The sequence below is a fragment of the Notechis scutatus genome, chromosome 3 (assembly GCF_049901735.1).
Source record: "Notechis scutatus isolate UNSWTSFEM ecotype Mainland chromosome 3, rNotScu1.2, whole genome shotgun sequence".
Taxonomy (NCBI): domain Eukaryota; kingdom Metazoa; phylum Chordata; class Lepidosauria; order Squamata; family Elapidae; genus Notechis; species Notechis scutatus.
Window position 1 is genome coordinate 205,243,996 of NC_142011.1, and position 25,733 is coordinate 205,269,728.

General features: G+C 44.6%; 1 protein-coding gene across 1 annotated transcript in view; it reads right to left on the reverse strand.

Moving 5' to 3' along the window:
• The window catches only part of PTP4A3 (protein tyrosine phosphatase 4A3), a 123,218-nt gene that overhangs the window by 61,142 nt on the left and 36,343 nt on the right, over positions 1–25,733 (reverse strand). The window contains exon 2 of the mRNA XM_087962266.1: positions 22,135–22,257. The gene's annotated coding sequence lies outside the window, so the exon portion shown is untranslated. The remainder of the gene's footprint in view (positions 1–22,134; positions 22,258–25,733) is intronic.

A 25,733-nucleotide genomic window follows, 5' to 3' on the forward strand; every position in this document is an offset into this window, starting at 1 on the left:
AAGTAGCTGGCGGGCTCACCTGGCTTGACTCCTGAAGGCAAAGAAGGGGAGAAACGTCCAACTTGGAACGCTGGAAGAGATGGTGCAGCAAGACGAAACCTGCCTGCCTTCAATTAGAAATCTCAAATGCCAGGGAGGGAGGGAGGGAAAGGGAGAGAGAGAAAGAGACCAAGAGAAGAGAAAAGAGAGAGAGAATGAGACCAATTCTAGAGGGAATCGTAATAGAATTATTTAAACTGGCAGTTCTGCGAGGTATTGGACTCCCCAGCCTGGGTGGCAGGAAGCCAAGCCCTAACTAAAGCAGTGCGTGTACTGGAAGGAAAGTAGAAGGAGGGGTGGCGGTGGCAGCAGCTGGAAAGCAGAGAAATTGGCCGGTGCATTTTTCCACTGAACCGAGAATGCTGGATGGAGAAGAGCTTTGAGATCCCAATCAATCAAAAGAGAGGAGGACTGTTGCGATTCGCCAGCAGCAGAATCTGACAGTGGTGAAGAAACGGGACCAGTCTGGGAATCTGGAGAGGACTCGGATGAGGGTCCTGCGTCTGGTGCAGAGATGGGGCCAAGACCATCTGGGAGTGGGGTGCTGCCTCCGGAGCCTGGCAGCAGCGAGGCAGAGGACCCAGGGGAGCCTATTCCCAGTGCGCGTGTCCGCAGAGCTGCTAGAAGGCGAGGGCAGCTGAGACAAAAGGGGTGACTCGGGAGTAAGGCTGGGAGGTGACTGCCCCTCCCATAAGGGATAAAAGTAAGACCTCAATGATGAAACCTTTGCAGGAAGCAAAGTAGTTCGATCAGTTGCGAGTCCTCCTGGAAGCTCTTTGCCACTCCGGTTGATTTTTTTTCTTGTACTTCAGTTGGTTTCTTTTATAGTTCATTGGATACTTCTGTTTCTGGCAGCATTCCACAGCACTGAAAGGTGTGTGCTTATCTTGGGGAACTGTTTAAGATTAGTTCTGGCTGCGAATGCAAACAATTCCCAGCATTGCAATAAAATAGGTTTAGCTTTTAAAACAAGTTTGTGATTAATCACGTTGACGAAACTTGGGTCAGAACAAGGATGCTGATAGGAACCGCAGAACAGATGCCCATGTCAGTTTGTCTAAACTGAGACGAGTGGGGTCCTTGGTGTCCTGTAAGCTTGATGTTGTTCTTGCAGACATTTCATGACCCAACTAGGGAACATCATCAGTGTTGGGTGATGGAATGTCTGCAAGAAAACCCCGCCAAGCTCAGTGAGCACCAAAGACTCAACCGTTCAGCCGTGAGCTACAAATATTCTGTTCTATCAGGACCAAGAGGTGTCCAGAAGGTTTGTGGCAACCTAGAATTCTCAGCCAACATGGCCTTGAAACCACCTGAGCCTAAACTTTATCTACTGTATAACGTATGTTCTGAAATCTTAAGAATCCAGAGTTACCAATGTAATCTCAGAAAAAAATAGAATAAAAGTGTTATCAACGCAGACTTATAAAGGTCCATATAATAAGAATGCCACCTCCAAAATGTTCAACCCCTTTCTCTGAGCTATGTACAAAGTTTGCACTACTATTACTATTAATCTTCTTATCACTCCTTATCGCCCATCCTCTCCCACTTGTGACTGTATGACTGTAACTTTGTCACGTTTATCCTTCTGGTTTAATATTGACTGTTTCCTAGTATGATTTGATTGCTCATTGTACCCTATGACTATTATTAATTGTACCTGATGATTCTTGACTCTTGACAAATGTATCTTTTCTTTTTATGTACACTGAGAGCATTTGCAAATTCCTTGTATGTCCAATCACTTGGCCAATAAAGGATTCTCGAATTGGGACTCAAGGTTTTCACAAAGGATTAGGAAGGATGCAGGAGAACTGTCTTCCAGTAGTTCAGGGAAGAAAGGATGGACTTATTCTCCAAAGCACCAAAGAGCAGGACAGGAAGCAACAGGTAGAAGCTTGTTAAAGAGAGATCCAACTTAGAAGGAACGAAGAAACTTCCTGACAATGAGAACGATTAATCAAATGGAATAGTTTGCCATGCCAATGGAGTTGTGGGTGCATCTCCATCTCCGACAGATTTCAGAAGTGGATTGGACAACCATTTGACCAGAATGGTATCATCTCCCGAGAACATGGGCTTGGAGGAGAAGACCTCTGAACTCCCTTCCAGCCCTAAGAATGTTGTAGAAAACTCACGGGAGATATTTACTATCGACAAATAAACCTAGTCTTATAACTTCAACAATATTTGACATTTCAGATCTGTACCTCTGATCTTCTCGGGGTAGACATGAAGTGGTGTCCCAACACTCCAGATAATCATTTAAACCCTTCTTGTTTTTCAGACAAGTTCCTTTCATGCCAATGCAAAAAATGAAACTCAAATGTAGAGAAAATTAATGTCTTAGGCAAGAAAAGCCAAAAGTATAGACTGGGTGAAACCAGGCTCAATAGCAGTAACTGTGAGAGGGATCTTGGAGTCTTAGTGGACAACCAGCTAAATAGGAGCCAGCCGTGTGCAGCAGCAGCCAAAAAAGCCAACACAATCCTAAGTTGCATTAACAGAGGGATACAATCAAGATCAAGGGAGGTACTAATACTATTCTATAAAGCCTTAGTAAGACCACACCTAGAGTACGGCATCCAGTTTTGGTCACATTATAAAAAAAGATGTCGAGACTCTAGAAAGAGTGCAGAGAAGAGCAACCAGGATGATGAGGGGACTGGAGACTAAAACATATGAAGAACTGTTACAGGAACTGGGCTTGGCTAGTCTAGTAAAGAGAAGGACCAGGGGAGACATGATAGCAGTCTTCCAGTATTTGAGGGGCTGCCACAGAAAGGAGGGGATTCAAGCTATTTTCCAAGGCACCTGAAGGTCAGACAACGAACAATGGATGGAAATTGATCAAGGAGAGATTCAACCTGGAAATAAGGAGAAATTTTCTGACAGTGAGAACAATCAACCCATGGAACAGAAGTTGCCTTTGGAAATTGTGGGAGCTTCATCACTGGAGGTTTCCAAGAAGAAACTGGACTGCCCTCTGTCAGAAATGGTGTAGGGTCCCCTGCTTGGCCAGGGGGTTGGACTAGATGACCTACAAGGACCCTTCCAACTCGGTTAATCTGTCAAATTCTCCTTAGCCACCTCAATTGCCAGGTTCAACGTGGGCCAACCTGCACGTGCCAATCTCCCTCTGCAGTTGTGTCGCACATCTTGGCAATTTCACAAGCAAGATCAGTGTGACCTGCCTCAAAGGCCACACAGTGCCAGCAAAGAATAAACCATGAATGACTGCTATCTAAGCTCGGTGCTTTCCCCTGAATAACTTACTTCTCAGAAGGTCACAAACAGGGAACACATGATCTTGGGACATGCAACTGTCATAGATACATGCCAGTTGTCTGAATTTTGCTCGTGACCCCCAAGGATGTTACGACAGTCATGTGTGAAAAATGGACATAAGCCCCCCTTTTTTAGTGCCATTGTAACTTCACTCACTAAATAATTGGCCATAGGTTGAGGACTACCTGGCATGCTCCCGTCGGAATCTGATTCCCGTCGGCAGCTGACAGGGAGTGGGAGTGTGGCTCCACTGGCTGGGGAAGAAATGGAGAAGGGCAAAGGCCGGATGGGCAGAACAGGGGAGAGGTAGAGCAAGGCAGAGGGAATTTGGAGGAAGACCCAGGCCCACCCCCTCTTCATCCTAGGGCATGGAGGGAGGAACGTGAGTTGCGTGGCTTACGGGGGAGGAAAGGGCCCTGATTCCCTTCTTTAGGGAAGAGAGTTTAAAAGAAATGCATGCTAAGTGCGGCAGCTGCTGGGAGCAAGCATGAGTTGCATGGCTTACAGAGGAGGAAAGGGCCCTGATTCCCTTCATTAGCTGCAGGGAAGCTGCAGCAGCAAAGTTGTTGGGAGCAAATTGTGAATTATCTGGTATCGTCGTGGCTTATCTGTGTTCCTGGCGTTTTCCCAACCGTGTGAGTTTTGCCGTACTTTCAAGTCTGAAATTCCTTCTTCTGCCCTGTCAAGCTAATTACTTCAGCTTGGCTTGTTTGGATTTTTAGTTACAGTTTGTATGTACCTTGTTTTGGACTGAATTTCTTCCAGTTCCTGGGAGAGTTTTTCTGCAGCCGAAGGTAACCTGAACATTGGGGGCAAAGTTGAAGATAATATAGGGACTCTTCTTACTTATGTGACGGTGTTGCCTTTGTGTCACGCCCTGGGTCATCACACTACCCATGTTAATCAAGTACATGTAGTCCTCCACTTACAACACATCGCTTAGTGACTGTTTGAAGTTAAAACGGCAGTGAAAAAAGTGACTTATGACCGGTTTTTCACACTGCAGCATCTCCACGGTCATCGGATGCTTGACAACTGACTCACATTTATGACGGTTGCACAGCCCTGTGGCCAGCCGATGCCCTTTTTGCGACCTCCGGACAAGCAAAGTCAAATTGGATTCACTTAACAAGCATGTGACTCATTTAACCACTGCACTGATTCCCTTTACAAAGGGGGGGGGGCAAGGAAAGTCGTAAAATGAGGCAAGACTCCCTTAACATAAAACGGGGCAAGGCTCCCTTTACCAACATCTCACTTAGCAGCATAAACGTTGGGCTCGATTGTAGTCGTACCTCAAGGATTCCATGTACTTGGCTTCCAGATTAAAAAGGTGCAACAGAGAAAAAGTTGACGGAGGAAAAAAAAAAAAAAGAATGTTGTGTGTTTTGCAGACTGTAACTCTTAGGTTGCAAAAGACATTTCTGATTACTCAGAGGCACCCGGGTTTCTTAATTGCTGGGTATCTCCAACCTTAATCAGACTACAGGTTCACAGAGTCTCCAGCGTCAGACCTCAAAACCAACCCAACAATTCAGCACTGCGTGCCAAAAGTCTTTAAAATAGTCCCTATGACAATTCCCAAAGCTTTTAAACAGGTCCAGAGAAGTTTAATTACTTTTTCGTGATGCAACTCGGTAATCAAAGTGGGATCTTTGTTATTCAGTCTGGAGAAGCAAAGCTAGCAGGAAAAACAGATTTTTTATTTATTTATTTTATCCTGCCTTTATTACTTTACTAGCTCGATAGCCGTGCTATTGGGGATGAAAATAAAGGGGGGGGGGATTCTACCTCTGCCTACCAGCATCCATCAGTATTCATCTGGGTAGCATCCTGTCAAGTGTGTGAGAGAATTGAAGGCTGTTTGGAAACTGAAACAGTATTTGTGGTGTGAGCAAGGAGACAGCAAGGAGCCTGGGCGTGGCTTAGCTCAACTGTTCTGTACTAAAGCTGCTTGGTACTCTGAAACTGAAACTCCTCTCCTCTGATTGTGTTTTGCATTTGGAAGAGATTTCTTTTCAGGTGGGGAGAGGGAGTAGAACTCCTTACCATCAGAGCATGTTAATAATAATAATAATATAGGAAATACTAATAGCTCTGATGGTCATTTTGAAAAATCCTTTCTTAGTGAGCTCCTAGAAGCCAAGAGGAACATACATGCCAAATTTCAAGTTTGTAGGCTTTACGGTTCTGGAGATTTTGTGATGATGCGTGAGAGGTCTTTCGCTTTTATATATATAGAATATAAGTAAATAACTGAAAGCAGAGAACATTCCTTCTGGTTTTTCCCCCAAACAACAACCCTGTGAAGTGGATTGGGCTGAGAGTGAGGGACTGGCCCAAAGCCACCCAACCTTTCTTGCCTAAGGCAGGACTCGAATTCATACCTACTGGTGATTTGGGTAGAGCCCCCAACGGCTTCCATGCTTTAAGTCTGGCCTAGAACTTTGGGACTTCCACTCCCAGAATTCCTCAGCCAACATGGCTCTCTAAAACTTGGCCACTTTTAAGACTTGGGAACTTCAACTCCCAGAATTCTTCAGCCAGCACGACCCTCTAAAACTTGGTCACTTCAACTCCCAGAATTCCTCAGCCAGGAATTCTGGGAGTTGAAGTCCCCAAGTCTTAAAGTATCCAAGTTTGGAGAACCCTGTCCTATAAGGAACTAGTCTTCCAAATAAGTATCCTCCTCTTTTAACGACCCCATAATCCCTTGCGGGGCGGAATCCGGGCAACTGAAATGGAGCCGAGTGTCAGTTGCCTAGACTCCACCCCTCAAGGGATTATGGGGTCGTTAAAAAGAGAATGATGATGATCTCACTTAGCAACAGAAATATCTGCCTGTCCTATCTCTTCTTAAAAACTTCCAGTGTTGGAGCACCCACAAATTCTGGTGGCAAGCTGTTCCACTGGTTAATTGTTCTGTCAGGAAATTTCTTCTTAGCTCTAGGTTGCTTCTCTCCTTGATTAGTTTCCACCCATTGCTTCTTGTCCTGCCTTCAGGTGCCTTGGAGAATAGCTTGACTCCCTCTTCTTTGGGGCAGCCCCTGAGATATTGGAAGACTGCTATCATGTCTCCCCTAGTCTTTCTCTTCATTAGAGTAACTGTTAGGAATATAAGTCACCTAACAGGCATTTGGGTTAGAAATATATAAACCAGGATAAACATTTTAGTACTATATCTTTAAGGGAATGCAAGAGCATGCAATTGGGTGTGGTTTCTCAAACAGCCATAAGATGGAGCCAGAAACCTGGGTTGTTTAGCCTGAGTCTCAAAAGAGAGTGTAAGTGTATCTCTGTTTCCTTCTGTTGGAAAGTATTGCCGTTCCTCCATTTTTCCTAATTGACTGATATTACAGGATTTGATGTAAGTCTGATACTGAACTGTTTTTGACACTGGAATTTGATATTTGGATTATTCCTGGATTGAAAAACTGACTGATTTACCTGTGAATGACTTTTGGACTGCTTATTTTGGACTTTGCTTAAACCTTTCTGGAAGTAAAAACCTACATTTACTGTACTGTGTATCTGTGTGCTCTGTGTGTATTATTCCAACACTACTCTCGATACGTCTCCCTGTATGCGCTCATTCTCCTAACGGGGAATTACCTCAACAGTAACTATACCCAGTTCCTGCAACTGTTCTTCATATGTTTTTGCCTCAAGTCCCCTAATCATCTTTGTTGGTCTTCTCGGCACTCTTTGTAGATCTCAACAATTTTTATACCATGGTGACCAAAGCAGTGGTGGTATTCTATCGATTCGGCCCGGTTCTGACAAGACGGTAGCAGCAATGAGCAACAGAGACTGAACCGATTCTCTTCGCCACTCGGATGTTGGGTCCACCCGCCTGCCCGGGCTTCCCATACTCACTTTTATCTGCTGAATTTGAAGCGCAGCTGCTTTGTGTGGCAGAGAAGAAGGTTGCGCAGCAGCTGCTGAAGCGATCGGGATTTACCAGTGGTGAATATATTTGAATCCCACCACTGGACCAAAGAATGAATAAAGGAACAAACAAAACATCTTAACAAATGAAATTGTTAAAATTAGTAACACGGTTGTTAAGCAAGTCTGCCTTCCCCATTGATTTCGCTTTTCAAAATGTCGTCAAAGAGGAATTTGCGTGAACCCGGGACATTGCAACCGTCGTTAACTTATGAACCTGTTGCCAGGCGTCTTGAATTTCATTCACCGGAAATGGTCTTCCATTTGAAAAAACGGTCATAGCTCACTCTTTTTTTTAGTGCCGCTGTTAACTTTGTATGGTCTCTAAATGAACTGTTGTAAGTCGAGGACTACCTGATGGTCACCATAAAGTTCTACCTGCTCCTGGGTTGGTTATCTGAGGAACCATCTGGTCCTTTATTTCTTTATTTATCTACCTATCCAAGCAGATCCAATTCTTTTTTGTGAATTTGTGAATTTTTGTGACGTTGTGAATGCTCCAACACTGAATGTTTTTAAGAAGATTTTGGATAACCATTTGTCTGAAGTGGTGTAGGGTTTCCTGCCTAAGCAAGTGGTTGGGCTAGAAGACCTCCAAGGTCCCTTCCAACTCTTCTATTCTATTCTATTCTATTCTATTCTATTCTATTCTATTCTATTCTATTCTATTCTATTCTATTCTATTCTATTCTATTCTTATTCTATTCTATTCTACTCTACTCCATTCCATTCCCCCTTAATCTATCCTATCCTATCCTATCCTATCCTATTCCTATCCCCATTCTATTCTACTTTATTCCTATTCCTATACCTATTTCATTCCAATTCCATTCTATTCTTCTATTGAAGAAAATAATGGGATGGGACCTAGAAAATGGACATTTTGGGGGGGACGACTGCCAGCCGATCCACGGGAAGTTCTTCCCTACACAGATCCAGTCTACCCTTTCCTTCCTGGACTTCAGGAGATCAGTTAAAATCTCGCTGTTTTCCTAGGAAAAAGGCATAGTAATGATGTTGTGACTCTGGACACTACAACGGTTATAAATGCATTTTGGCTGCTAAGCTCCTAAATTTTCATCAACTCCAGGACTTGGTGACAGTCGTAATGAGAGGACTGGCTGTAAGTCTCAGCCCCGTCGTAACTTCAAAGAGTCATTAAACAAATGGTTGTAAGTTGCGGACTACCCGCATCAACATAACGTCTGCAGAGGGCCTCAGTTGATGGGATCTGACTGGAAGCAGAAATTCACCAGTAGACAAAGAACTTTTTTTTTTCTGAAAAAAACAAATGTTGTATGATGCAATTGTGGTTTTTTTTAATCATAACCCCCCTCTCCAGCCCCCCCTGTGGGTTTCTTTATTTTTCTTGGGGCTTTAAATAAACATTTTTTTTTTCTGTAAGCCATTTAGAGCCTTCACAAAAGAGAGATACACACAGTATATAAAAACACCCAGGGTTTTTAAACTCTCCTAGGAGTTGAAAGGTTCTGTCTTGAGCAGCAACCAAAAACAATTGCTTAATGAGACAAAACAACATAATGAAAAGGCTTTTAACCTCTCCAGCAGAGCAGGAAAAAGTTTGCATTCAGAAAGCTTCCAGTCAGATCCCAGGTTCAAGTGATAAATTCAGGTCCAATATTCTATGAGGGGTCCTTGGTGCTGCCTGAGCTTGGTTGTTTTCTTTTAGGCATTTCATGACCCAACGAGGCAACATTATCAGTGCTAGGAGGGAGGGGGATTTGTGGAGAGGAGGACTGTGGGGTCCTTGGTGCTGCCTGAGCTTGGTTGTTTTCTTGCAGACGTTTCACGACCCAACTAGGAAACATTATCAGTGCTAGAAGGGGGGGGTGGAGGAGGATACTGGGATCCTTGGGGCTCTCCGAGCTTGGTTGTTTTCTTGCAGACGTTTCACAACCCAACTAGGCAACATTATCAGTGCTAGAAAGGAGAGAGAGGAGGATAGTGGGATCCTTGGGGCTATCTGAGCTTAGTTGTTTTCTTGCAGACATTTCACAACCCAACTAGGCAATATTATCAGTGCTAGAAGGGAGGAGGAGGATAGCGGGATCCTTTGGGGCTCTCTGAGCTTAGTTGTTTTCTTGTAAGTGTTTCACGACCCAACTAGGCAACATTATCAGTGCTAGAAGGGAGAGAGAGAGGAGGAGGAGGAGGAAGACGACTGTGGGGTCCTTTGGTGTTCTCTGAACTTGGATGTTTTCTTACAGAGGTTTCATTACTCAAAACTAGATAGCATCATCAGTGGTAGAAGCGGGTTTAGTCTCACAACGACAGTATTAGGTAATCCTTTTAGCGGCCAGAGTTGGGTCATTAAGCAAATTTGCTCAAAGTTCCAGAGGCACCATGTTATCCTGCTGCGCAGAAAGGAACGGAAATGGCTATTCATAGCTGATAAAGAGGTCGGAAAGAATAACCAGAGTTGGAAGGGACCCCGAAGTACAAAAAAACCCACCACGCTCAGAGAGCCCCAAGGACCCCCTTATTTCAACCCTGAGCTACGAATATTCTCCTTTATTGGTACTAATATTCTATGAAATATTCTCCATTTGCAGGAGTTGAGGGAAATGGCTTGAACTGCCTGATGCACGATGCCCTCAAATGCAGCCACCGAATAGTCCCACCACTGGATGAAATGGTAGAAAATGTTACATTTAAAGAGGCACGCTGAAGAAAATGGCGGGAAATCATGCTGAAGAAAATGGCGGGAAATCATGCTGAAGAAAATGGCGGGAAATCATGCTGAAGAAAATGGCGGGAAATCATGCTGAAGAAAATGGCGGGAAATCATGCTGAAGAAAATGGCGGGAAATCATGCTGAAGAAAATGGCGGGAAATGTATAGTGGTCTGGCCTTCAAAGGCAAAGTGAAGGCAAAGGGACAGGGGAGAAGTTAAGAATCCTTCTTAAAGGGTCCACTCGCTGTTGTGGCCCATCAGCGGAGCTGGCAGCAGATTCAGGCAGTGAGGAGGTTGGGGAGGAACATGGGCCAGTCCGGGAGTCTGGGGAAGGCTCTGACGAATCGGAGGCAGAGATGGGGCCAGGGCCGTCCGACAGTTATCAGCTGCCTTCGAGTCGGAGATCAGTGGGGCAGAAGAACAGCGGGAGCCTCTTCCCAGTGTGCGCATGTGCAGAGCTGCCAGGAGAAGGGAACAGTTAAGGAACAAGGGTCGACTTGGGATAAAGGCACAGGTGGACGGTCAAGGGCCCCTCCCATAGGGGAAAAAAAGAGAGGAGCGAAAGGGGAGTGGGGCTTTGCAGGAGACAATTAAGTTCATTTGGGTGAAGATCTGTTCCTGCATTCTTGCCAAGTATTGTCTGCTACAGTGTGGCACCTGAAAGATATCGGCCTGGTAACTTTCCAAGCCTGATAAAGGTCTGTAATTGTGAAATATCTTGAAAGACTGTTGGCTGGGACTTTGCTGGAGAGGAATTCACTATTGGGACGGCTTCATGCTGTTGGGGAAGCCTAGGTCAGAGCACTAGAATTATGAAAACTCATTCGAAGAGTTTGTGAAAAGTGGCTTGTTTTTTCAAAGTCTTAAGGAGGACCCTTAAGATGTCGAGACTCTGGAAAGAGTGCAGAGAAGAGCAACAAAGATGATTAGGGGCCTGGAAGCTAAAACATATGAAGAACGGTTGCAATAATGTCTACTCTAGTGAAAAGAAAGACTGGGGTGATAACAGAGTTGGAAGGGACCTTTTAGGTCATCTAGTCCAACCCCCTGCACCAAGCAGGAGAACCTATACCAGTGATGGCTAACCTTTTCAGCACAGAGTACCCAAAGCACGTAGGCGCACCCCCAAAACACAATACGTGTGCGTCCCCCATGCATGTGCACACGTCCCCCGCAAGCACCCCACTCCCCACGTATAGGTGGCAGAGATTCGAAGACCAGCTGGCTGGCAGGTGGCGTGTGCACATGTGTGGCAGAAATGAACTGGGGCGATGGCTCGCATGCGCACAGAGAGGGCTCTGTGTGCCACCTCTGGCCCTATACCATTTCTGGCAGATGGTTTGATTTCTGACACATGATGGCAGCCTTCCAATATCTCAGGGGTTGCCACAGAGAAGAGAGAGTCAACCTATTCTCAAAAGCACCTGAAGGCGGAACAAGAAGCAATTTCACAATTACAGACCTTTATCAGGCTTGGAAACCAATCAGAGAGAGAACCAACCTCGAACTAAGGAGGAATTTCCTGACAGCGAGAACAATTACTCCGTGGAACAACTTTGCCTCCAGAAGTTGTTAAATGCTCCAAAACTGGAGGCTTTTAAGAAGAGATTGGACAACCGTTTGTTTGTTTGGAAAGGTATAGGATCTCCTGCTTCAGCGGGGCGGGTGGTGGTGATGTTGGACTAGAAGACCTCCAAGGTCCCTTCCAACTCTTGTTATTCTGTATTTTCTTGGGTAAACCGTGACGGAACAGACGTTTGAAATGCAAATCGTTCCAATAAATTCTGCCCATTACAACATCCTTACCTACGTCAATACGTATAATTCCAGAGATATACTCCAAAGAGAAACCTGGGATGAGGGCCAATGGGCTATTGTCAACAGGCTGCTAATTTCACAAGTTTACACAAAGCCAGAGAATGTCTTTGATGTAATTGGGGGGGAGAGAGACACACACACTTCCTGATGATGAATGTGCACCCATACGAGACACGGACGAGTAAAGACAAAAAGCAAACCTATCAATTCTTTAGTCCTGTGTGAGTTCAAGCCAACATCTTTCATCCAGGAGCACGCACGCCTTCATCCAACAGACGGAAAGAGAAATGTCAGTGCCAAAGGGGAGCAGATAAGACCTTCAAAGAGGATTCCAAACTTTGGAGAAGTTCCTGTACTGATGGTTCTTAAATGTTTCCACCTTCGGTATTGATATCTGTAAGGGGGATAAACGTTTTCCCACAGACATTTCATTACCCAACTAGGTAATCTCATCAGTGCTAGATGGGCATGAGGCTTGCAGGGTGGAGGAGGAGGAATATGGGGCCTTTGGTGCTCTTGGTAGTTTTTCTGGAGACGTTTCATTACCCAACTAGGTAACATCATCAGTGCTAGAAGGTTTGTAGGCTGGAGGAGGAAGACTGTGGGGTCCTTGTTGCTCTCTGAGCTTGGTGGTTTTCTTGCAGACATTTCATGACCCAACTAGGAAACACCATCAGGGCTAGAAAGGAGTGGGGTTTGCTCTCCTTAAACACTAGTGGCTCACCCTGTCAGTGTGGGAGCGAGTGTTCTCTTTGATTAAGCTGTTGTTTACTGTGAGCTTGTTTGTGTGAGTTAGTAGTTCCTCAACTGGAGTATTATTTACTTCTTCACTGCTGGCCTAGTATTAATCTTGGTGTTAACCTCTGCTTACGTGGGTGTTGAGTGCAGGAGAGGTCTTTTTGTTCCCCTCTTGGGCTTTTTGATCGTTTCTTTTAAATGGTATGTAAACATTGTTCATTTCTATGTGCCAGTTGATGGCTGATTTGTCTGAGTGCCCGGCTTTTGTTACTCCCGCTGGGTAAAGAAACATTTGCAAGAAAACCACCCAGCTCAGAGAGAGCTAAGAACCCTCTCGGTTCAATCCTGAGCTACCAATATTCTCATCTAATGTTTGGATGTGTCAGAAAATCTTGGGAAAATAATTCCCTATAGTTTGCATCCAAAACAGCTGGGCTGGCGTTAAACAGTTCAATACACAAAATTCTCCTTTGCTTCACTGGTGGCCTCCCACCAGTAGAGCAGCTAAAATGAATTCTGAATGTTAAGCTCACCCGAGGGATTAATCTGAAAATTAAAATAAGGAAGCTCTGGATTTTTAAGAGAATGGAGACAATAAAGCTGGTGTCCTCCAGATGTGTTATGGGGGCCGGAAGGTTACAATCACAATGTATCTGGAAGATACTATGGCAGCAGAAATAATGTATGTTTCACCACAGCTGTAAACCATTTGTCATGCCCCTGTCAGAGTCTGAATCTGAGGAGGAAGCCGGACAGCTGACAGGGAATGTAAGTGTGGCTCCATTGGCTGTGGAGGGGGCTGGGAAAGGGCCAAATCCAGCTGGGCAGAGCAGGGAAGAGGTAGAACAAGGAAGAGTGAGTTCAGAGGAAGAACCAGGCCCACCCCCGCTTCATCCTAGGGCACGCAGGGAGGAAGGGAGAAGAGAGCAACCTGGGTTGCATGGCTTACGGGGGAGGAAAGGGCCCTGATTACCTTCATTAGCCACAGCTGGGAAGACAGTTGATAAGAAAGGCAGGTTGCGTGCGGCAGGCTGTTGGGAGCAAACATGACTTTATCTTGTGTTGTCATGGCTTATCTGTGGTCCTGGCATCTTCCCAACCATGTGAGTTTTGCCATGCGTTCAAGTCTGAAATTCTTGCTCTTGCTCTGCCAAACTAATTACTTCAGTTTGACTTGTTTGGACTTTAAGTTACAGTTTGTGTTGACCATGTTTTGGACTTAATTTTCTGCAGTCAAAGACTGTTCCTGGGAGAGTTTTTCTCCAGTCAGAAGGTAACCTGGACATTGGGGGCAAAGTTGGAGATAATAAAGGGACTCCTAGTGACTATCTGACTGTGTTGTCTTTGTGCCATGCCCTGAGTCATCACACCATTTTTTATTTCACACAGACTCTGCAGTCACCTAAAATCGCCAAGGAGAGGAGTCAAAAGAGAAGGGCCTTACAACTTGGAAAGTTAGCTACAGAAAGTCCTCGACTTCCGACCACAATTGTTACAAATTTCTGTTGTTAAATGAATCGGCTGTTAAGCGAACTTTGCCCCATTTTTACGGCCTTTCTTGCCACCATTAAGCAAATGAACACGGTTCTTAAATTAGTAACACGGCTTGTTAAGTGAATCTGGCTTCTCCATAGCTTGTCAGAAGGTCGCAAAGGGGGATTGCATAACCCCAGGACGCTGCAACCGTCATAAATACGAAAACATTGCCAAGTGTCCGAATTTGGATCACGTGACCCTGGGGAGGCAGAAACAGTCCTAATTGTGGAAAACAGTTGTAGGACACTTTTTCAGTGCTGTTGTTAACTGCAAATGGTCATTAAATGAACTGTTGTAAGTCAAGGACTACCTGTATGACAGTCCAAGATCAGCATGAAGAAAAATATTCAACAAGATCAACAAGAAAAATATTCCCGAAACAACGAACAGCAAAACTGGTGAAAGAAACGGTAAAATTTAGGGCAGAGCAGTAGAACTAGATTTAATCTTGGGATCCTATATTAACCACGGAATGGTGGGGTGGCCAGAGGTGCAGCTCTTGCCTCACAATCAGACGTCTGTGAGTTTGATCCTAGGTAGAGGCAGATAATTCTCTTTCTGGGCACACTGAGAATATATCTGCTGAACAAAACTCCTCATTGGCAACAGAAATGGCATCCGGCCAGTAAAAACTCTGCTAGCTCCATTCAGTTGCTCAGACTCCACCCCACAAGTGATTATAGATTTGTTAAAAGAAGATAATGATCTTATATTAACCCCGATACCATCTCTTTCCTAGTAAACAAAGTCTCTTAAATTTTCAACATCTTGAAGGTAGCATCTAGATTTGGATCAGTTAAAGCAGGGGTCCCCAACCGCCGGTCCAAGTCTTACCGGGCCGCTGGTTGCTGGGCGCCGCCATCTTTTTTTGGTAAAAAAGTGCTTCCGTGAGCTTTTCCGGGTAGAAAGCTCACCGGAAGCCCTTTTCATCAAAAAAGATGGCGGCGCTCAGCGCTCCGTGAGCTTTTCCGGTAGAAAGCTCACCGGAAGCACTTTTTCATCAAAAAGATGGCGGTGTTAGCGCTCGTGAGCTTTTCCGGTAGAAAGCCATTTCTACCCGAAAAAGCTCACCGAAGCTTACGCCGCCATCTTTGATGAAAAAGTAGCCCGTGAGGTCACCGGAAGCACTTTTTCGTCAAAAAGATGGCGGCGCCCAGTTGATGCCGGTACCGGGCCGCGGCGCCCAGCTGATGCCGGTACCGGGCCGCGGCGTCAAAAAGGTTGGGGATCACTGAGTTAAAGAGTGACCTGAGGTGACTCTTGATCTGACTGAGAAGTTACTTACAGTACAGGAAGTCCTCATTTTGGAACAATTCATTTAATGACCCTTCAAAGTTACAACGGCACAGGAAAAAAGTAACAATTTATGACGATTTTGCACACTTATGACCGCTGCAGCATCGTGTGGTCGTGTGATTTACATTCGGATGCTTGACAACGGACTAATATTTATGACAGTCTCAGAGTCCCGGGGTCGTGCGATCCTCTGTTGCAACCTTCTGACAAGCAAAGTTCATAGGGAAACCAGATTCACTTAACAACCGGGTTATACTAAGGCAACAGCTGCACTGATTCAGTTAACAACCGTCAAATGAGGTAAATTCCTCATTTTACAACTCTCTCACTTAGCAACAGGAATTCTGGGCTCAATTGTTGGTCAGAAGTCGAGGACTATCTATGTTATTGGTATTTCTGTGTGGAGGTTAATAGCAATGCCGTAACATCTGGACCACTGACTTGACGGCAGCCAACGAAAATAAAAGTTTTAAGCATGAGAAAATTGCAAACCTGCAACTGTGGAAGGGAGGGGAGAGAGAGAGAGAGAGAGTTTGTGAGGGAGTCTTGGAGAAAACCTGGGTATTTTTTACACTCCAGGGCAAGGCCCCGACCAGCACAGGTATGAGAAAGGTTGCACCTGCATCTGGCACCAGCTACAAGGCGGAAGCCAAACGAGACCTTGCACAATTTCGACCTCAAGATCTCCAGCAAGATCTCTAGTCTCTCTGGCTCACCAGGTCAACTCAGTTCACTCCATGACTCTCTGTGTGACCTTCCAATCTTTACTCCAGGTGTGCAATGATCTGATTCCAAGGGATGTCCATCCTTCCTTCCTCCTTCCTTCCTTCCTTCCCTCCATCCTCCCCTCCTCTATTTCTCCGTTTCCTTTCCCTCCCTCCTTTTCATTCCTTCCTGCCTGTCTTCCTGCTTCCCTCCCTTCCCTCCTTCTCCCCTTCATTCCTTCCCTCCTCCCTCCCTATTCCTTATCTTTCTTATCTGCCTTTCCTTTCCTTTCTCCATCCATCCACCCATCTTCCCCTCCTCTATTTCTCTGTTTCCTTTCCTCCTCCTTTTCATTCCTTCCTGCCTGTCTTCCTGCTTCCCTCCCTCCCCTCCTTCTCCCCTTCATTCCTTCCCTCCTCCCTCCCTATTCCTTATCTTTCTTATCTGCCTTTCCTTTCCTTTCTCCATCCATCCATCCATCCATCCATCTTCCCCTCCTCTATTTCTGTTTCCTTTCTCTACCTCCCTCCCTTCCCTTCTTCTCCCCTTCATTCCTTCCCTCCTCCCTCCCTATTCCTTAGCTTTCTTATCTGCCTTTCCTTTCCTTTCTCCATCCATCCATCCAACTAACATCTCTCTTATCTATCCACCCATGGAGCTGACACAAAGAGAGAGACAGAGGTGGTACGTGGACCATCCGTCAGCACTCAGATGAAGAGTCAACAGCCCCCAGCTCTGGAGGTGGCTGATGAGGAAGAGGAGGAACAGCTGGGTCCAGTGCCTGACACGCAGATGCGCAGAAATCAGAGGAGAGGAGAGCAGTGGAAATCTATGGGCCGGTCCTTGGGACAGAAGAGCCATCACTGCTAGCGAAGCCCCACCCTAGCTCTGAGGATAAAAGGCAGGGGATGGAGATGAATAGATGTGGCAACTATTCATCTTCCGGCTGGACGGACTTGTTAGCCTGCAAGATAAACTTTTTGCCAAGGCTGCCAATGCTCCTAATAAAGGAATCTTTTGAGTTCACGTCAGGGGGTTTGTCTAGTTTGGGGAGCTGGATCAGAACTAGGGATTGGGGACTCCTGATCTAAGAAAAGTACTGAGTCTTCTAAGCAGGGTTGAAATCTTGATGTTCTCCAAAAGTTGGGACAAGAGCTTTAAGTCCCGCAGGGCAATGCGAAGCAAGGACACCGAGTAACATTTGAAGCTGTCCTACAGGATCTCGGTTGGAATCTAAAGGTGACAGACTTTAATAACAAGCAGCAATGGGTCTTCATTACACACCTTCACGAAGGTGTGGTGCAGATTAAAAGAAAAACACGACGGTTGCAAAATTCTGCTTCGCCAAATTCGTTCATGGCTCAATTGTCCCCCGACTAAAAACCAATATTTAGAACCAAAACAAATTGAAGACAACCATGCGTATATTTAAAGGAACACCTTAGGAGGATTTAGAGTTTGCAAACACGGGGGGGGGGGGGCGAGGCCTGGGGGGGGGGGGGGGGGGGGGGGGGGGGGGGGGGGGGGGGGGGGGGGGGGGGGGGGGGGGGGGGGGGGGGGGGGGGGGGGGGGGGGGGGGGGGGGGGGGGGGGGGGGGGAGGGGGGGGGGGGGGGAGAGAGGGGAAAAAAGGGAAAAAAAAAAAAAAAAAAAAAAGGGGGGAAAAATAATAAATAAATAAAAAGGGTTAAAATAAATTTTTAATTTTATAAAAATTTTTAAAATATTTAAAAATAAAAAATTGTAAAATAGAAAAGTATGTATCAATGGGATAAATACGGTAAATACAAATAGTATCTCGAGAGCTAAACATCTCCATGAAAAGTAAAATAACGCAATTAAAACCTAGAGTAACCCATTAGCAAACTAGAGGTAGTCCTCTGTGTAGGACCACAATGGAGCCCAAAATCTCTGCTAAGCAAGACCCATTGTGTGACCTTTCTTGGCACCGTTGTTAAATGAATTGCTACTTTTGTTAAGTTAGTCCCATGGTTGTTAAATGAATCTGGCTTCCCCAGTGGCTCTGCTTTTCAGAAGGTCCCAAAAGGGGATCACATGACCTGAAACCGTCATAAATATGAGACAGTTGCCAGGATCCGAATTTTGATCTCATGACCACGGGGGGGAATGCTGCAACGGTCGTTAAGTGTGAAAAAATGGTCATAAGTCACTTTTTTCAATGCTGTCGTAACTTTGAACGGTCACTAAATGAACTGTTGTAAGTCGAGGACTACCTGTAATAGGTAGAAAACTAGGAAAAAAATACAACCCAGATGAGAACACTTAAGACCGCTGCTGCATCCCCAAGGTCACGTGATCAAAATTTGGCCGCTTGGCAACTGACTCATATTTATGACGCTTGCAGCGTTCCAGGGTCACATGGCCCCTTTTGCGACCTTCTGACAAGGAAAACCAAGGGGGCAGAACTCACTTAACAAGTGTCTTGCTTAGCAACAGCAAGTTTGGGCTCAATTGTGGTCATACGTCAAGGAATACCTGTAGATCTGAAGGATACCACCAGAGGAAAGATGGAATATTCACATATGGTCAAAAAGAGCTTTGGAAGGCCATCAACAAAGTCCACACCCCAAACACCCCAAACCCAACACTGGGAGAAGAAACCAGGGTGTCATGCCCCTGTCGGAATCTGACTTGGAGGAGAAAGCTGAACAGCTGACAGGGAGTGGTGGGAGTGTGGCTCCCTTGGCTGTGGAGGAAACTGGGGAAGGGCAAAGTCCAGCTGGGCAGAACAGGGAGGAGGTAGAACAAGGGACAGGGAGTTCAGAGGAAGACCCAGGCCCACCCCCTTTTCATCCTAGGGCATGCAGGGAATGGAGAAGGGAGCAACGTGGGTTGTGTGGCTTACGGGGGAGGAAAGGGCCCTGATTCCCTTCATTAGCTGCAGCTGGGAAGAGAGTGTATAAAAAAGGCAAGCTGCGTGCACCAAACTCTTGGGAGCAAACGTGACTTTATCTTGCATTGTCATGGCTTATCTGTTCCTGGTGTCTTCCCAACTGTGCTTTCAAGTCTGAAATTCCTTCTCCGGCCCTGTCAAGCTAATTACTTCAGTTTGGTTTGTTTGGATTTTAAGTTACAGTTTGTGTGTACCTTGTTTTGGACTGAATTTTCTATAGTCAAAGACTGTTCCTTGGAGAGTTTTTCTCCAGCCTGAAGGTAATCTGGATATTGGAGATAATAAAATGACTCTTATTGCTTATCTGACTGTGTTGCCTTTGTGCCACGCCCCAGGTCATCACACAGGGAAGGTCAACTCCTAGTCTTGGGATGTCCCCATCAGGCATGTCAATTAGCCTGAGGTGGACCATCAAGCATCCTGGACACCTTCCAGAACCTGAAGCTTTCTTCCAAACTTCACCGGGAGGAACAGATCTCCCCAAATCCATCGCGGGTCACATGGAAGCATTTAAAGCTAATGGGTCCATGAGGGACTCATTTTGCTAACCCAATTTCCCAACCCAAGAGGTTCCCCTCCACTTTCAAGGCCTTCTGATGTGGTTGAAGAGCTGGCTTTGAAATGCAGATGGCCCAACAAGACCAGGGTGGTCCTTCTCATTTCTTCCAAGGATCTGGCTCTCTGTTCTCTTCCCCCCCCCCACCTGAAAATGTAGCCTTCAACACCACATCCCTCGGGCTTCCCTGATGCACTGGAGCAGGGGTGTCAAACTGGATTCCTTGGAGGGCTGGATCAGTATTGTTGTTCTCCACTGCGGGCTGGGGGTGGGCTGGATGCCTCCTGCAGCACTCTGCCGGCCCAAAAATGGCTATTTTTCGGTGTGTTTTGGGCCTGTTTTTGGCCATTTTTTGATGTTTTGGCCCATTTTTTGGCCTGTTTTGGACCCATCTTTCAGCCTGTTTTGGGCCCAGTTTTTGGATGCTTTGAGCCCAATTTCAGACCATTTTTGCCCTGTTTTGGAGCCATTTTTTGGATGTTTTGGCCCATTTTTCATCCCATTTGGGGGCCATTTTGAGTCTGTCTTTTGGCCCATTTTTGAACCCATTTTAGCCTATTTTGGGTCCATTTTCAGCCTGTTTTTCAACCTGTTTTGGGCCCATTTCGGCCTATTTTTGGCCTGTTTTGGATTCATTTTTCAGCCCGTTTTGGGCCCATTTTTGGCCTGTTTTGGATTCATTTTTGGCCCATTTTTTGGCCCATTTTGGCCCATTTTGGATTCATTTTTCAACCTGTTTTGGGCCCAGGTCTTGGATAGTTTGGGCCCATTTTCACCCTGTTTTTTGGCCTGTTTTGAGCCCATTTCTCTGATGTTTTGGCCCAATTTTCCGTCTATTTTTGGCCCATTTTTCGGCCCTATTTTCAGCCCATTTATGGCATGGTTTCAGCAGGCAGGAGTGCTGCAGGAGACCATGGAGGGTGAAAACGAGGTGCAGGGGGGCTGCACGAAGCCTCTTTTGGCCACCAGAGGCCCCACGGGAAGGTCCCTTGATATTTCCAATCCGGCCCCATGGGATGGATTTAAGCACCCCATGGACCAGATCCAGCCCACGGACTTTGAATTTGACACCCCTGCACTGGAGCAAGCCCCCTTCCTCCAAGGAACCCAGTTTAAGTTCTCAAACCCATCCATTCATGGTTAAGGACACAGATGGGCACCGTGCTTTTTCATTCTTTAAATTAAGCAAATCTGGATTTTCTCCTTTTATCCCTGTGTAGGGAACAATGGTGTGTTTTTCTACCTTCCAACTAAACTTCAGATTTTGGGTAGAACTATCAAATATTGTGAGGTGCTCAGAGCTTGGTTGTTTTCTTGCAGACGATTCATGACCCAACTAGAGAACGTCATCAGTGCTGGGTGATGGAACATCTGCAAGAAAACTATGAACTTCAGAGAGGACCATGGGCCTCAGAGTCCTCCTCCTCCTCTCCGCAAACCCCACTCCTTCTTAGCACTGATGACGTTACCAAGTTGGGTAATGAAATGTCTTCAAGAAAACAACCAAGCTCAGACAGCATTGAAGACCTTACAATCCTCCTCATCCTCTCCAAAAATCCCACTCCCATGCTGGAATGGTCCTGGACAACAATTTTAAGTTACTTTTTTTGGGTGCCGTTGTAACTTTTGAACGGTCACTAAATGAACGGTTGTAAGTCGAGGACTTCCTGTACATTTTGGTGGGAGCGGCTGCCTACAGGAAGCATATCTTTCTGCCTCTCCTTGTGGTGTCATTTCCTTTCTCGAACAAACTGGCCAACATTTCATCCATTCAGTTGAAATTCTCTTTCCATTCTCCTATCGCAAAAACTCAGAACAAGGGACACCAAATTCACTCTCCGCACTTTTATTGATGGTGAGGGAACTTACCCCTCTCCTAGAAGAATATTTAGGAAATATTAAAAAGGCAGAATATTGTATTTTCCCTAAAGGAGAAACATGTTTCTAAAGACAAAAACTCAGAACTTCAACTCTCTGCCCCAGCAGATATTTGATGCCCATTGAGAAGGACTGGGCCAGTATACCTACAAAACAAAAGATCTTCAGCTCCAGGGTGATGCGATTAAGACATGATCCTCCAGGACATTATAGGGTTATCTAGCAGCAGGGCTCACTGCATTACAAAATCACCTGGGGACATTGAATCAGCCCAAGGTTCAACCAAACTTCACTCAGACAAACATGACTCCACATGACCCCATGGGAGTCTGACTACAGCCAATAGAAACATGCTCTTGCCACAGGAACAGGAAGCTCAAGGGAAAGGCCCAGGAGAAGGTATAAATAACCCTCACTCTCCACTCCATGTGGTCAGCTGCCCAGGACTTCAAACCTATGTAGTCCTGTCCATCAATAAATCATCTTTCCTATCAGGCTCCATGTTTCTAATGTCTTTCTCCCCACTTGAAACTGAACCCAGATGGATATTTCTCCCAATACCGGGAAAATCCCAAATCCATCAAAAACGACAAGCAACGGATGAATTTAACAATGGATGGAAATTGAAAACGTCTCCAGCAGAAGAAGACTGGTCTGGCGTCTCAAATAAAGCAGCTCACCTCAGTTTGTGACAATCATCCTTCAGCGCTTGAGTGACTTACCAAAATTAGAACAGATTTCCAGAATGGTGTCTGATATAGCCCAATGCTGTGCCAAATAATTTCATCTCCGTTCTTGGATTTCCATCCTTGGCACTTTCCCAAGTTACACTGCACCAGCCACACCTGGAAAGGAGACAGGTTGAAATTCTACATCCACCGAACAGAATCTTCAAACGGCTCAGTCCTCAAACTTACAAGCATTTCATTTAGTGACTTTGGATTTGACGCTGGCCCTGAAAAAAAGTGACTTTATGACTGTTTTTCCCACTGTAAATGGGAAGGCTCTGTTATGATCGTACTTCAAAGATGGAAGACGAAACTTCCGATCCCAAAGACCGACCCAGATTGGATCCTATATTAAAAAAGGCCAAAAATTTTATTTCCCCAAAGGGAGAAATGGAGAAACATGCTCAAGACAAAAAGCAGACTCAGACTTTCTTAATAGCCCCCAGCAGATATGTTGTGTCCATTAAGAAAGATTAAATTAGAAAAGAATAACAGAGTTGGAAGGGACCTTAAAGGTCCTCTAGTCCAACTCCCTGCTCAGACAGGAAACCCTATACCATTTCAGACGAATGGTTGTCCAATCCCTTCTTTAAAAACTTCCAGGGTTGAAGCACTCACAACTTTCATAAAAATCATACATTGATTTTTGTGAAATCAATTTTATGATTTTTGTATTTTATGATTTTATCGATTTTATCAATTTTATGAAAAATCATACATATAAAAAAAAATCATACATTGCAATGACTTACCTGTCAATGAATACTTCAGCTTCAACCATAACAACACAAGACCACACAACAGATACAAACTCAAGGTTAACTGCACCAAACTTGATTGCAGGAAATACGACTTCAGCAACAGAGTGGTCAATGTCTGGAATGCTCTACATGACTGTGGTTTCTTCCCCAAACCCCAAAAACTTTAACCTTAGATTTTCTACTATTGACCTCACCCCTTTCCTAAGAGGTCTGTAGGGGGCATGCATAAGCATACCAACGTGCTTACCGTCCCTGTCCTATTGTTTCTTTTATTTTTCTTATATGTACCCACATTTCATGTATTTATAACTATGTATATACTTATACCTATTATCTTGTAAGCTATTGACAAATCAAATAAATAAATAAACAAACAAACGAACTTCTGGAGGCAAGTTGTTCTAATGGTTAATTGTTCTAATTGCCAGGAAATTTCTTCTTAGATTGGGTCAGTCTATTCTCAAGACAGAGTGGATAAAAATCAATAATTAAAAATAATAATAATAAAATCTGGAAGCAAATAAATTGGATTTTTTTTTATTTAAATCATTTTTTTAAAAAAAATATCAAATTTATTTTAGTAAAATGCTTTTGGAATAAAAATCCATCTAAAGATACTTTTCTATTAGAGATACATTAATAATTTAGTTGATTCAGCATGAAATGAAGCTTAGTTATGTCGCACGAGGCTGTATATATTCTGCAATATGATTTAAATTGAACTTATTTAAACCAAGCCTTTTTACTAGTGATTTAAATTGACTTGATCAAATCCACCCTGTCCCAAGACAAAAGAACTTCAGCTCCAGAGTGGACGGGATACCGAGAAAAGTGAAAATAATACCTGTCCATTAAATAAAAGGCAGGCTAGAGGCAATAGATAACAGGATAAAAATCAATTTACACATGCCAGACAGGGTTAGGACTAAGGAAGTGATAATTAAGAGCCATCACTTTGCAAAACAAATAAAAACCAATCAAATAAGACAAGGAAGACTCGAAATATTACAGAGTTTGGGAAAATAGATATTAATGGATAGGTAATAGGAATAAGAAATGTATAGATCAGAAGAAAATATAAATATGTATATGAATAATTAGAAATGTATGGAAATGTAAAACTAAGATTTTTTAGTATTGTCAAAGAAAATTGAGATTTGTAAAAAGTTATTTTTAGGTTTACTTGTATTTTAATATTTCAAACTTCAATAAAGGTTAAATTTAAAAAACCCAATCAAATAATAAAAACACACAAGGCAAGCCTCCAAATTACACAATGCTGTAAAAAAAAAAAAAACCTGTATAAAAATCCCAGGTAAAACCAAGCCAGTAGTCAGCTGCCCCAGAACACAAAACCCTGGTGGTTCTGTCCACCAATAAATGAACCTTCTTTCCAATCAACCTCCAGCCTCCATTTTGTTTCCAGCGTCTTTCTCCCAACTTGGAACTGAACCCAGGTGGATTTTCCTTCTAACACAATAATAATATTCAGACTAGGAACAGGACAGGTTGAGATGCTACCCTAAAACCTATAACCTCTGGATTTTAAAAACAATCTTTCCAGGGAAGTTATTGCTCATTACCTAATTTTTTTTTTTAAAGCCTTCCAACCGGAAAGTTTTAACAGGATGCCAAACTGACCAAGAATCCTTTGTTAGTCGGTTGGGCAAAGTGACTTGGCAGGGCGACAACTTTTTGCACAAATCTGCTACTTAACCAAGTTCCTTTTAATTTCATTTAATTTAATCAACAGAGGAAGTCCACTAAAAAATGAAAGATCTAATCTCTGCAGCCAGCTGGGTCCTTTTTCTTGTTCCTGAAAGCTAAGATTTAACTCTGCTAATTTTCCTGGGGGGAAAAAATATGTTTTTGAACCGAAGAGTTTAGGATTATATCAACGGAAATATAGGTAGTCCTTGACTTACAACCACAATTCAGCCTGATATTTCTGTCACCAAGCGAGACATTTAAGGGAGTTTTGCCCCATTTTGTGACCTTTCTTGTCGTTGTTAAGTGAATCAGTGCAGCTGTAAAGTTAGTCACATGACTCTTGAGTGAATCTGCCTTCTCTTTCCTTATCAGAAGGCTGCAAAAAGACATCACAAACCTTGGGACACTGCAACCGTCATAAGTATGAGTCAGAATTTCAATCACGTGACCACGGGGATTGCTGCTACAGTCGTAAGTGTGAAAAATGATCATAAGCCCCTTTTTTTTCAGGGCCTTCATGTATTAACAGATAACAGATAATCGGAGTTGAAAGGGACTTTATAGGTCATCTAGTCCAACACCCCACCCAAGCGGGGGACCCTACACCATTTCTGACAAATGGCAGTCCAATCTCTTCTTGAAGGCCTCAAATGATGAAGCTCACACAACCTCCGAGGGCAAGCAATTCCACTGGTTGATTGTTCTCACTGTCGGAAAGTTTTTCTTTATTTCCAGGTTAAATCTCTCCTTGTTCAGTTTCCATCCATTATTCCTTGTCTGGCCTTGGAAAATGGGCGTTGGTTCTTACCTGACACGCCGATTCTCTGAGGCCGTGAGGATCATCCAGTGTGTGGGAGGTGCTCCAGTCTGCGTCGTTGTAGGCTGAGCTTAATTACTGAGGAACGCTCCGCCCTCCGTCACGTGGCTCCCTATCGTTCCCCAGTTTGCGCGAAGACGAGAGTGAAGGAAGGTCGTTCTCCCATCCTCCTATGCTAAAGAGTTCATTGGCGAAACAAGTTCCCACCAGACGGCAAATCTAAAGGGTGGGGCTGGATGATCCTCACGGCCTCAGAGAATCGGCGTGTCAGGTAAGAACCAACGCCCATTCTCCTGAGAGCCGTT